This window comes from Mytilus californianus, unplaced genomic scaffold (assembly GCF_021869535.1).
Source record: "Mytilus californianus isolate M0D057914Y unplaced genomic scaffold, xbMytCali1.0.p SCAF_1, whole genome shotgun sequence".
In the NCBI taxonomy this organism is placed as follows: Eukaryota; Metazoa; Mollusca; class Bivalvia; order Mytilida; family Mytilidae; genus Mytilus; species Mytilus californianus.
Genome location: NW_026262581.1, coordinates 14,851,370 through 14,863,988, shown reverse-complemented (window position 1 = coordinate 14,863,988; position 12,619 = coordinate 14,851,370). Strand labels below are relative to the sequence as shown.

Here is a 12,619-nt window from a genome sequence, read left to right as displayed (position 1 = left end):
GGTTTTATTTGCCACAAAATCCCCATTTTCGATTAAATGCAATAAGACAATACATATTAATCTTTGAACGAAGTTTCCTTTTGGTGTATGTACAAAATGGCCCATCTCTATTATTCATTATCTTTGTTGTATTGATACTATTGCAGTTTGAAAATTTCGTAATTCACATGACTACAGAAGGGGCCATAAACACATGTTTTACTGCATGCGCATCTATTCAGTTTCTATGTGCAACTGGTGTACATTGCCATATGAACGACGAATAAAACCTCTGACCAACACACTTATAAAGACTGTTTATATGATCGATTAGACGATTTGGGTTTGACATAATTAATATTACTTCCACAGGTCTGCAGGTGCCATTGGAGGAATTATCATTGGAGTTTTAATAGCAATAATTATTGTTGGTGCAGTTATATTCATTTGTTTGAGGAAATCAAGAATGAAAGAAAAAGAGGCAGCAAATCAGTATATGACACCACAGAAACCAGTAGTTTCCTATATAGCACCATCAGAAATGAGCGGTAAGGAAAAATTACGTAGACCGACACAATACTGATGTACTAGGGTTTATAACATTGTATCAAATTTCACATTAAGATTTTTTTGTAAAATGAAAAAATGCAATATTTGCTAATATTTTTGCTGGTCATCCTTTAAAAATGTACATTAAGAGAAAAGGTGAAAATATTGGATCTTGCATTATTAATTTTTCTCCTTAAAAATTGAATTATGTACATCTACCATAAAGTGAACATATTTATCAAATTGAAGATTTTGTAACAGGAAAGTTACAACAAGATATAGATTGATTATACAATTTCAAATAGAGAAAAAATAAATGTATCAAATGGCCCGAGAACACAGTTATTTCGTAGTGCATTTCTTTTAGACAATAAATTCAAATTAAAAAAATCGCACCTGCTCTATCTCAAAAAGATTTTTACAGTGTAGTGTACTACTATTGATACAAATAATATCAAAATTATAGAAACTTCTACCAGCTCTAACTCAAAATATTGACAATTCTGTGTTAAGGGGGTCTAAAATTCAGTTTGACAGCTTCAGGCATTCTAATTTTTGACCTTTTTTAACTGGACCAAATCACTACTTAACATAAAGATTCAGCACCCAAATTTTTTAAACATGTAATTTCATCCCCTTAATATTTCATGCATAAAATATCAAGAAATAAATTGGGAAAGTGTATCAAAAAAAAATGCAAGTTATACACTGTTCACACTAGGGACTATATTCGTAGACAACGAAAACCAAAGGACGATAACTGTGTCCTTGGACCTAAAAGGATAGAAAGACTTGACCAATTTTAATAAAACTTTGCATGACCTAAGCTTAGGCAATTATAAGATAGTTGGCCAAGTTTCATGGCCATAGGATATATATTATAGAAACTAGGGCCATTTTAATATTGAAATTTGGATGTTTATTTTTGACGTTTAAATCAAATATTTTCAACTGTCAAGATTTTGGCCTAAAAAATTTAAATATTGCAAAAATTTGCTTTTTAAATACTCTTGAATTTAATATAATAAGTTTTAAAAGCAAAGGAACACTCACTTGATTTATCAGATTTATTACAGTTATTCAAAAGTCAAATTTATATGAGCCTGTGCCTGAAAATAGAGATTTTCGAATTAAGGGAAGCCTTACATAAACATGCATTTTTTTCAACCAATTTGAAGTTTTTGAAGTTTTTTAACCAAACATTATTCTTCATTATATATTAAATGTACTTTGAATGTAAAGAAAAGTTACAAAAAGCATACCACATGAGTATAAAATGGTCTTAGGCCATGTAAGACTGAGAATTATTTAGAGTCGATTTAGGCCGTAGCCCATATTTACATATTTAAATGCACACAGAGGCTATAAGAAATTGAAATTTGTTACTTTTTGCTCATTTCGATGCTAAGATGTCATGATACAAGAAGTCTAATTGCAAAAGAACTCCTGAATTCAACTTTTTTTTGCAGACAGTATGGTCTGATGACCAGTTTTTCACTTTTCAATGGAAAACTTGCATGTAGTTTTAGTCTCATTTGGCATATATTTGAACCACTTACTATCCTAAAGAAGAAAATTATGGTAGCATATGAAATGAATAGGGTGTACTGATCATTGTAAAGTGTTTTTTTTTACAGATTTAGTGAAATATTTGTGATGGACTACAGATTTTATGTACAAAGCTCTTCACATTTCACATACATCAAACAAGCCGTTTAACCAGGGACATAAATACAAATATTCTGCACATTTTTTCTGTGATAATCTACTTTTCTCTAGATTCCGAGTTCACAAATGGTTAATTAAATTTGATTTAAGCATAGAAACACAAATATCAGGAACATAAAAAGCTGTCAGATAGAAAGTCAGCATGGCTCTTAGGCATAAAATGGAAACTGCTTTAAAATGCTTATTTTAGCCGTATAATGCCGAAATGGGACATTTTAACAGAATTTCTGTCAAACAAAGATGTAAATCCTTTACTTTTATTGAGTTTGACAAATTGAAACCAGCAAACCATTCAGGAAAGTTGCCAAAGTACAGAATCTACATTTACGGAATTCATCTCTTAGGCCCGAGAACACAGTTATTTCGTAGTGCATTTCTTTTAGACAATAAATTCAAATTAAAAAAATCGCACCTGCTCTATCTCAAAAAGATTTTTACAGTGTAGTGTACTACTATTGATACAAATAATATCAAAATTATAGAAACTTCTACCAGCTCTAACTCAAAATATTGACAATTCTGTGTTAAGGGGATAAAATTCAGTTTGACAGCTTCAGACATTCTAATTTTTGACCTTTTTTAACTGGACCAAATCACTACTTAACATAAAGATTCAGCACCCAAATTTTTTTAACATGTAATTTCATCCTCTTACTTAATATTTCATGCATAAAATATCAAGAAATAAATTGGGAAAGTGTATCAAAAAAAAATGCAAGTTATACACTGTTCACACTAGGGACTATATTCCAAAGGACGATAACTGTGTCCTTGGACCAAATGTACAATAGATTAAATATTTATTGCTGAATTTGATATTGATGTTTTTGAGGTTAAATACTTGAAAGAGTCTACTAATATGCAATTGCGATGTTGTCGGTTAGTTGGTTTTTATACGACCGCAAAAAAATTTTGTGGTCGTATATTGGTATGACGTTGGCGTCGTCGTCGTCGTCGTCCGGCGTCGTCGTCGTCGTCGTCCGGCGTCGTCGTCCGAATACATATTGGTTTTCGCACTCTAACTTTAGTTTAAGTGAATGGATCTTTTTGAAATTTGACCATAAGGTTAAATACCACAAAAGGAAGGTTGGGATTGATTTTGGGGGTTATGGTACCAACAGTTAAGGAATTAGGGGCCAAAAAGGGGCCAAAAATGAGCATTTTCTAGTTTCCAGACAATAACTGTGGAACGGTGTATGGATCTCTCTGAAATTATACTACAAGTTTCCATACCACAAAGGGATGGTTAGGATTTGCTTTGGGGGGTTATGGCTCAAATCGTTTAGGAATTAGGGGCAAAAAAGGGGGAAAAACAAGGTTGTCCTGGTTAATGGACAAATACTTTAGTACAAAACATAATTTAAAGCAGTGTAAGGGAGATAAATCCAATACATCATTGAAATTATCTCCCTTACACTGCTTTTAAATTATGTATAAAGTAATGGTTAATGAACAATAAAGATAATCTAAAACAGTGTAAGGGAGGTAATCCAAATACAAGGTTTTGGTTACTTCCCTTACACTGCTTTTAAATTATGTTTAAAGAAATGCATATTTATAAAGGAAGACCAGTAAAAATATCTGCAAATGTTTTCATCTTTTTTTTTTACAAAAAAATCCATATGAAAGATTTGACACTATATTTTTATTAATTCTATTATAAAATAGATTAAGTTAGCACTATGGTAAATTTAAATGGGTAATTATGGTTGCCAACTCCATTGGAAATTTGAATTGAGATTATGACCATATCTTGAGGGAAAGAATTTTTTATGGGAAAAAGGGGGGGGGGATAAAAAGAAATTGTGGGGGGCCAATTTTTTCTCATTTCAGATTTCAGAAATTAAAAAGAATTATTCTTCAAATATTATTTTTTTTTCAAATTTCAAATATTGAAAAATTTCAAGAAGTAATCTTTAATTGCACAGTATGGCGCATTAGATTTGTAAAATCTTTGATCACATTTATTTATTTGTTATGCCGATTCTAACAGTGTATTTAGATTTTTAATTTTGGGTCCAGTTTTCAAATTGGTCTACATTAATGTCCAAAGGGTCCAAAATTAAACTTTGTTTGATTTTAGCAAAAATTGAATATATGAGGTTCTTTGATATGCTGAATCTAAACATGTATTTAGATTTTTGATTTTTGGCCCAGTTTTCAAGTTGGTCCAAATTGGGGTCCAAAATTAAACTTTGTTTGATTTCAACAAAAATTGAATATATGGGGTTCTTTGATATGCTGAATCTAACCATGTATTTAGATTTTTTATTTGTGGACCTCCTTATCTAATTGGTTCATATTGAGGTCAAAAGGGTCCAAAATTAAACTTTGTTTGATTTCATCTAAAATTGAATTATTGGGGTTCTTTGATATTCCAAATCTAACCGTGTATTTAGGTTTTTAATTTTGGGTCCTGTTTTTTAAATTGGTCTACATTGAGGTCCAAAGGGTCCAAATTAAACTTAGTTTGATTTTAACAAAAATTGAATTCTTGGGGTTCTTTGATTTGCTGAATCTAAACATGTGTTTAGATTTTTGATTATGGGCCCAGTTTTCAAGTTGGTCCAAGATAGGGTCCAGTATTTAAACTTTGTTTGATTTCAACAAAAATTGAATATATGGGGTTCTTTGATATGCTGAATCTAAACATGTATTTAGATTTTTGATTATGGGCCCAGTTTTCAAGTTGGTCCAAATTGGGGTCCAAAATTAAACTTTGTTTGATTTCAACAAAAATTGAATTCTTTGGATTATTTGATATGCTGAATCTAACCATGTATTTAGATTTTTTATTTGTAGGCCCCGCTATCAAATTGGTTCATATTGAGGTCAAAAGGGTCCAAAATTAAACTTTGTTTGATTTCATCGAAAATTGAATTATTGGGGTTCTTTGATATGCCAAATCTAACCGTGTTTTTAGATTTTTAATTTGGGTCCCGTTTTTTAAATTGGTCTTCATTGAGGTCCAAAGGGTCCAAAATTAAACTGAGTTTGATTTTAACAAAAATTGAATTCTTGGGGTTCTTTGATATGCTGAATCTAAACATGTGTTTAGATTTTTGATTATGGGCCCAGTTTTCAAGTTGGTCCAAGTTGGGGTCCAAAATTATACTTTTTTTGATTTCAACAAAAATTGAATATATGGGGTTCTTTGATATGCTGAATCTAACCATGAATTTAGATTTTTTATTTGTGGACCCCGCTATCAAATTGGTTCATATTGAGGTCAAAAGGGTCCAAAATTAAACTTTGTTTGATTTCATCAAAAATTGAATTATTGGGGTTCTTTGATATTCCAAATCTAACCGTGTATTTAGATTTTTAATTTTAAGTCCTGTTTTTTAAATTAGTCTACATTAAGGTCCAAAGGGTCCAAAATTAAACTTAGTTTGATTTTAGCAAAAATTGAATTCTTGGGGTTCTTTGATATGCTGAATCTAAACATGTATTTAGATTTTTTATTATGGGCCCAGTTTTCAAGTTTGTCCAAGTTGGGGTCCAAAATTAAACTTCGTTTGATTTTAACAAAAATTGAATATATGGGGTTCTTTGATATGCTGAATCTAACCATGTATTTTGATTTTGGACATTGGACCATAATAGGTAAATTAAAAAAATTCAAGTTCTTAGACCACATTCTTTCTGTGTCAGAAACCTATGCTGTGTCAAATATTTAATAACAATCCAAATTCAGAGCTGTATCAAGCTTGAATGTTGTGTCCATACTTGCCCCAACTGTTCAGGGTTCGACCTCTGCGGTCGTATCAAGCTGCGCCCCAGCGAAGCATTTTATTAATTTTGTTGTGTCTTACATTAGAGAGATTCCAGGTAAACGGCATTTGCTTGCGAGCAACAGAGCTTAACAAGATGTCGAAAATTGTCATAACGTCCTTACTACAGACATCAAAGCAGCAGGAATCGTCAATATTGCTGAACTATTTGATGCTATGTTATAAAAGAGTTTTAAAGTAAATATTGAAAAGTATTGTCAATTGCAGTATATCAAATTGCACCCACAAGCTCTTCCTATAAACTACTAGATCAATTTAAACCTAACCGCTGGGCAATTGGCTGTCGGGCCTTTGGGTTTCAGAATTGTATCAGAGGTTCTTTTGTTGCTAGTTAGATTTCCGTTCCTGCAAATATAGCATAAGGGTAAAATGAACCAAATCAATTATTAACAAAATCTGTATAAATGTACTTGCTTTGTTACTGTCCTTGTATTTTGGTTTTCAAGATGAATCCGAACTGCAACCACACTTTAGAGCCAGAGACGAGTTAAAACAAAGCTTCAAAAGATCGATGAAACTTATACATTTGTGACCTGCTATCGGAATTTTGAAACATTGTTTGTCCCGAAGTTTAAATTTAAAAATGATTACAATTTCAGATACAACAGATTACAAGCGTGATAACAGAGGATATGCAACAAGTTTTTCCACGCAGGCACGTAGTAGGGATACCAGCCTTAGTTACCTGCCGCCTATCGCCAAGCACGATGATGATAGTGATCTTGAAACAGCAAGTAATAAAGTGTCTTATAAATCGGAGCCATATTCCATGAAAAGTGAACCTTATAAACAGCAAAGCCAAAACTATAAATCAAGGAGTTACGCAGAATCAGTTTCAAGTGTTGATAGACAAAGTGTGGCATCAGATCTGACTTCTGTGTCACGAGATCATCGTTCAGGTGACGGTCCACGTGATCGTCCTCCTCGTGATCGTTCTCCACATAATCAAAATACTCGTGATCGGCGTCAAAGAGATCAATCTCCACGACAAAGTAATTCTAGGCCACATCATAGACCACGTGTAAATTCATCTTCTAGTACGGACTCCAGGGAACATCGACCAAGACATGGCCATTCCAGACATCACACAAAGAACAATGCAAATTCAGTATCAAGTGTGAATTCAAGAAATCATAGCAAATCGATTTCAGAAAGTGTAACTTCTGATCAAGGCAGCATCGGCACAACAGTTTAGTGTCATGAAAATTTACGCACATACATTTATATATAGATTGTGTATTGATATCATATTTCTGTCTACTGGTTACACCAATTAACTGCCCTTTAAAATGATATTAAAGTACCCTTAAAGTAAAAGAAAGTGCAAATATTGACATTGTCGTGCATTGACATTATCCTGTTGATTTTCCGACGCTTTAATCTTGAACAATATATAAAACCGTTCAAAGTGTAATTGCTGCTTAAAACATCTAATTCGGTATATATATATATATATATATCCGTATACGGAATTTTTATAATGAATATGCATGTATGTCAGTCTATTTGAAGCCAGGATTATGTATGTGCTTCAATCTTTCACTTCTTTGTTTCTCGGAATGAACTACTATTTAAAATTGTTTCGAGTTAAGGCCCTTTGTTCACAAATATTATATACCGGTTTGTATAACATGTATGCTTCCAAACTTACAGAATATGCATATTGTAAATATAAAAATAAGAAGATTTGCTTGTTGGTTTTCCTCTGGTCCTCAATATGCCTGAAATATTAACCACTGGACATTAAGTAATTAATCTATCGATTGTGTACTCAATCAATAAATTTTCTGTTTTATATGTAATACACTGCTTAAATACAACTGTTATGTGAAAAAAGCATGCCTCAAGCAAGCAGTATATCATGCTACCTATATGAAAATCCCCACTGTATATATTTAAGGAAATCTGTATTCACCAGAAGTTTATTAATTTCTGTAACCCCAACTTTTCCCATTTCCAACATCAGAAATTTGGTTACTTTTTCACTCTTTTTTTATCAAATAAAAAGGGTAAGGTATTATGCAGATATTCGTCATCATGATTGCAATTAAAAGTTTTGCATTTATTTTCCCCTTGTATGGTTTATATGGGCATTTTTTGTATTAGATCAAAATTCTAGAGAAAAGGGAAGGGCAGCAAAAATCAAATGCAAATTCAGACTCAATATTTAGACTTTTAATTGTACATGCTTATTCAGAATAGTAAAATGTTCAAAATGTCACATGAATATATGTAATGCTTATAAGACGCTAGGTTTATATTTTTGTTGTGCTACATGTAGCTCACAAGGTTGTTCTCCACGGGAATTCGCTTCACCCCTACCCTATTCAGATTCAAACCGACCACTCTTGCTCTTTTATTTTGTATGCTTGAGGGGAGTAGCGAACAGCCGTTTTAAAGTATTCTCTTTTACCCGATCAGGGATGGACCACATGAACTTCTTCAACGGAGTCGACCAAAGCGGTTCAAAAAGGAAAAACAAATGGTTATTATTCAGTTGACGATAAAAATCTGCATGTACAACATTTAATCAGTTGTTTTTATCTGATACATACATTTTATATCAAGAAACTCAAAATGCAGTTAGTTTGGAAGAAATTTCCAATTGATTGATTGAATGTTTGCAATTAAGCCCAATGTCAAATATTGCCTTTGAATTTGAATGCCACAAAGTTTTGGAAACCTATCAGATAATATTCATCTAGGCCTTTCTGGCCTTTGGATAGTTGTCACATTGACACTAATACCATACCGTATTCTTTATATTCTTATTTTTCACATGCCAGAGTTACCTTTGTTGATTAGTATAAAATTGCTCATTGTGATGAAATAGATATTAATTATATATATATATGTACAATATGCTATATATTTTTTATTGTAACTTTTATTTTGTATTTTTAAAGAAACTTAATTACAATTTGGAATATATATTCTGTTTTAATTTCTTCTGCCATCAAGTTAATAGTATTGACGAATAAAACATTTTTATTTTTTTATAACGATATTGAAGTCCTGGTTACCCATTTTCAATTTCAAAATATGCAGCAGCATAATAATAAGGTAATAGCATTTGTCGTAACAAATTACCAAAAGTACTGGTACGCAATATCTCTTTCTTTCATCTACTTTTTGCAAGTGATGCCGGTTTCATTACAGACGACAAAACAACCTTACTTGACGACCAATATATTCTACTAATGAAATAGAAATATTCATTATGCATGATTTAGTTTTGACATGTCTTTTTTTGTATTACCGTATAGCGGGTCAATTCTAGCGATTTAGTGGCAACTGAGACTACTATTATAGTAGTCTCAGGTGGCAACAACAAAAGTATACGAAACATTTTGGCGGTTTTTATTTTGGTGGATACTTAAATACCAATTAAATATTATGGCGGATACTGAAATTGTTGCAGTTAAAAAGTTGTAAAAATTGACAAACAATTGTCTATTGTTATGATAAAATGATATCTTTTTTACCTGAATGACGTCTTATTTATTGATCATATTTTGATACAGTTAATCAATAGAATACCGGTAACGTAGATATTTGTCACAGGTATACACACTTCTTGTAAATTTTACGGTTGATTAATTACGAAATTGACCGGACCTGTGATGTACTTATTAGGTTATATAATTATCAAGAGTGATTTGACACTAATTGATAACAGTAATTACCTGACAAAGTTCTGTACACTCTTATTTTATTTGACATTGAGGATATACACAACTGGCAGTCACTTTATGTGTTAAAACTAACATATACCGTTATTGGCCTGCCGACCGGAAAAAAATAGATCGTTTACAAAACACTTTTGGTATTAGAAAGTACCGAACGTAACTATCCATGAATTTTTCGCGGAATTTATTTAAGCGATTTTCATTTATCCGCCAAAATAAGCGACAATAAACACCCAGCGAAAATAACCCGCTATACGGTATTCGCTCAAACCAAAAAAGAACAGACACACGTAAAATACACTGATGAAGTCTTCTCCACAATAAAATATATATACTGTGACAAAACAAATTGGATTTGAGCATGCATTATATAATAAAAACAAAATAAATATTACTAAACTATACTGAAAAAATGAAAGGGGACAAAGAAAGAACGCCAGATATTAGGATGATGATTGTGATGTGCGTTTTACCTATGTTGATATTATATCACGAGGAATCTTTTTGATCACTTGTAAAAAATTAAGACTTGTTAAACAATTTGCACATTTTAATCATAGGAAAGAGTATCTTTTCTAAAAACCAATAGTTTTATGTCCAAATTGCACCCTTTGGGAAGCCAGCTGTAACCATTAAACATAATAGCCTTTTCATGTAAATAGAAAGGACAGTCAAAGAAAAAATGGCGCATGTCCTCAATATCCAATCCACATCTACATGTTGGATCAAAAATAGGAGCGGAGATGCCGAAGATCAAACCTTATGCATGTACATTGTTTTGTACATCTACTCCCTTTAAAATAATGAAGTTATATTGAAACTCGGAGAAGACTCCACATGTTAAAACATCTCTTTATGCATTTTATACGTACCCATATTTTATTTTAGGTTCCTGAATTAAAAAAGAAATTCATACTGGAAATTTTAATAGCTTTCACCCATTTTGATTTATAAGATAAGATAAGATAAGATATTTTATTTCCAATTATGGGCCCAAAAGGGCATAAACATTACAACATCAATAATTTTTCAGAATACAATACAAACAATGAGATAAAAAAAAAAAAATTTAACGAGAACTATTTAAGTTCTTAAAGAATACGTAGATAAAGAATCTATAGTATGATTTTTTTTTTTTTAATACTAATGCATTTTATTGCAAGTGTGGTTGATATAGATAACAAACAAGCAGCCCAAAAAGAAAAAAAAGAAAAATAGATATCCACATATGTATAGTACACAAAAAGTTGGATCAATTAAATATATAATAATTAGCCAAAAAGAAAGTAGAAATTTATAGATAAATTTGTTTTCATATATAAAAAGGTATACATTGTGGTAAGTGTAGTAACAGCATTCTTTTTGATTTTCAAAATACTTGTCATATTTGCCTTGTTTGTTATCTTTTCAAATATCAACCGAAGTAAAAAAAAAAATACAGTAAACATTGCTATGTCATGTGGAAAATATCAAATTCATTTCAAATACTTGCTGATATGGAAATGCGGATTTCAAAAACAGTACATGTATAACAAAGCAGGGAATTTCCGAGAGCACTCGCATTTGCATAACATCAGTTTAAGAGTATGTTTGCTTTTTGTCGAGCCTTCGACTTTTGTCGAAAAAGCGAGACATAGCGATCCTACATTCCGTCGGCGTCGGTGTCGTCGTCGTCGTCGTCGTTGTCGTCGGCGGCGTCCACAAATATTCACTCTGTGGTTAAAGTTTTTGAAATTTTAATAACTTTCTTAAACTATCCTGGATTTCTACCAAACTTGGACAGAAGCTTGTTTATGATCATAAGATAGTATCCAGAAGTAAATTTTGTAAAAAAAAAAATCCATTTTTTCCGTATTTTACTTATAAATGGACTTAGTTTTTCTGCCAGGAAACATAACATTCACTCTGTGGTTAAAGTTTTCAAAATTTTAATAACTTTCTTAAACTATCCTGGATTTCTACCAAACTTGGTAAGAAGCTTGTTTATGATCATAAGATAGTATCCAGAAGTAAATTTTGTAAAAAAAAAATTCCATTTTTTCCGTATTTTACTTATAAATGGACTTAGTTTTTCTGCCAGTTAACATTACATTCACTCTGTGGTTAAAGTTTTTAAAATTTTAACAACTTTCTTAAACTATCCTGGATTTGTACCAAACTTGGACAGAAGCTTGTTTATGGTCATAAGATAGTATCCAGAAGTAAAATTTGTAAAAAAATCCATTTTTTCCTTATTTAACTTATAAATGGACTTAGTTTTTCTGCCAGTTTACATTACATTCACTCTGTGGTTAAAGTTTTTTTAAATTTTAACAACTTTCTTAAACTATCCTGGATTTGTACCAAACTTGGACTGAAGCTTGTTTATGATTAAAAGCTAGTATCTAGAAGGAAAATTTGTTAAAATTTTGTTCCACTTTTTCCGTTTTTTACTTATAAATGGACTTTGTTTTTCTTCCAGTTAACATTACATACAGTCTGCAGTTTAAGTTTTTAAAACATTTATTAGATTCATAAACTATCCTGGATTTTTACCAAACTTGGACAGAAGCTACTTACAATCAAAAGATAGTATAGAGAGGAATATTTTTATTAATTTTTTTCCTCATTTTTGTTGAGCCTGCGATTAACAGCAAAAGTAGGCGAGACACTGGGTTCCGCGGAACCCTTACGAATTTTTTTAATATCAATTTTGAGTTTTTCTTTTTCTTTGCAAATCTCGAATACTAAATTTTGTCAAATCCAGGTATATACTTTTAGTGTACTTCGGCAGAGAAAATAACACGAGTAAAATAGGAATACGTTGGTCCATTTAAAACGCAAATAGCCAACAAATTCATGCCAACCAAATTGACTCAAAATATCAAATTTTATTAAAAC

At 31.5% G+C, this 12,619-nt stretch overlaps 1 long non-coding RNA gene across 1 annotated transcript; it reads left to right on the top strand.

Moving 5' to 3' along the window:
* The first annotated feature begins 379 nt into the window (after positions 1–379).
* LOC127711394 (uncharacterized) lies at positions 380–8,981 on the top strand. Its single transcript, XR_007986692.1, has 2 exons — positions 380–527; positions 6,650–8,981. It is a non-coding gene; the product is annotated as an uncharacterized LOC127711394 (long non-coding RNA).
* The last annotated feature ends 3,638 nt before the right edge of the window (positions 8,982–12,619 follow it).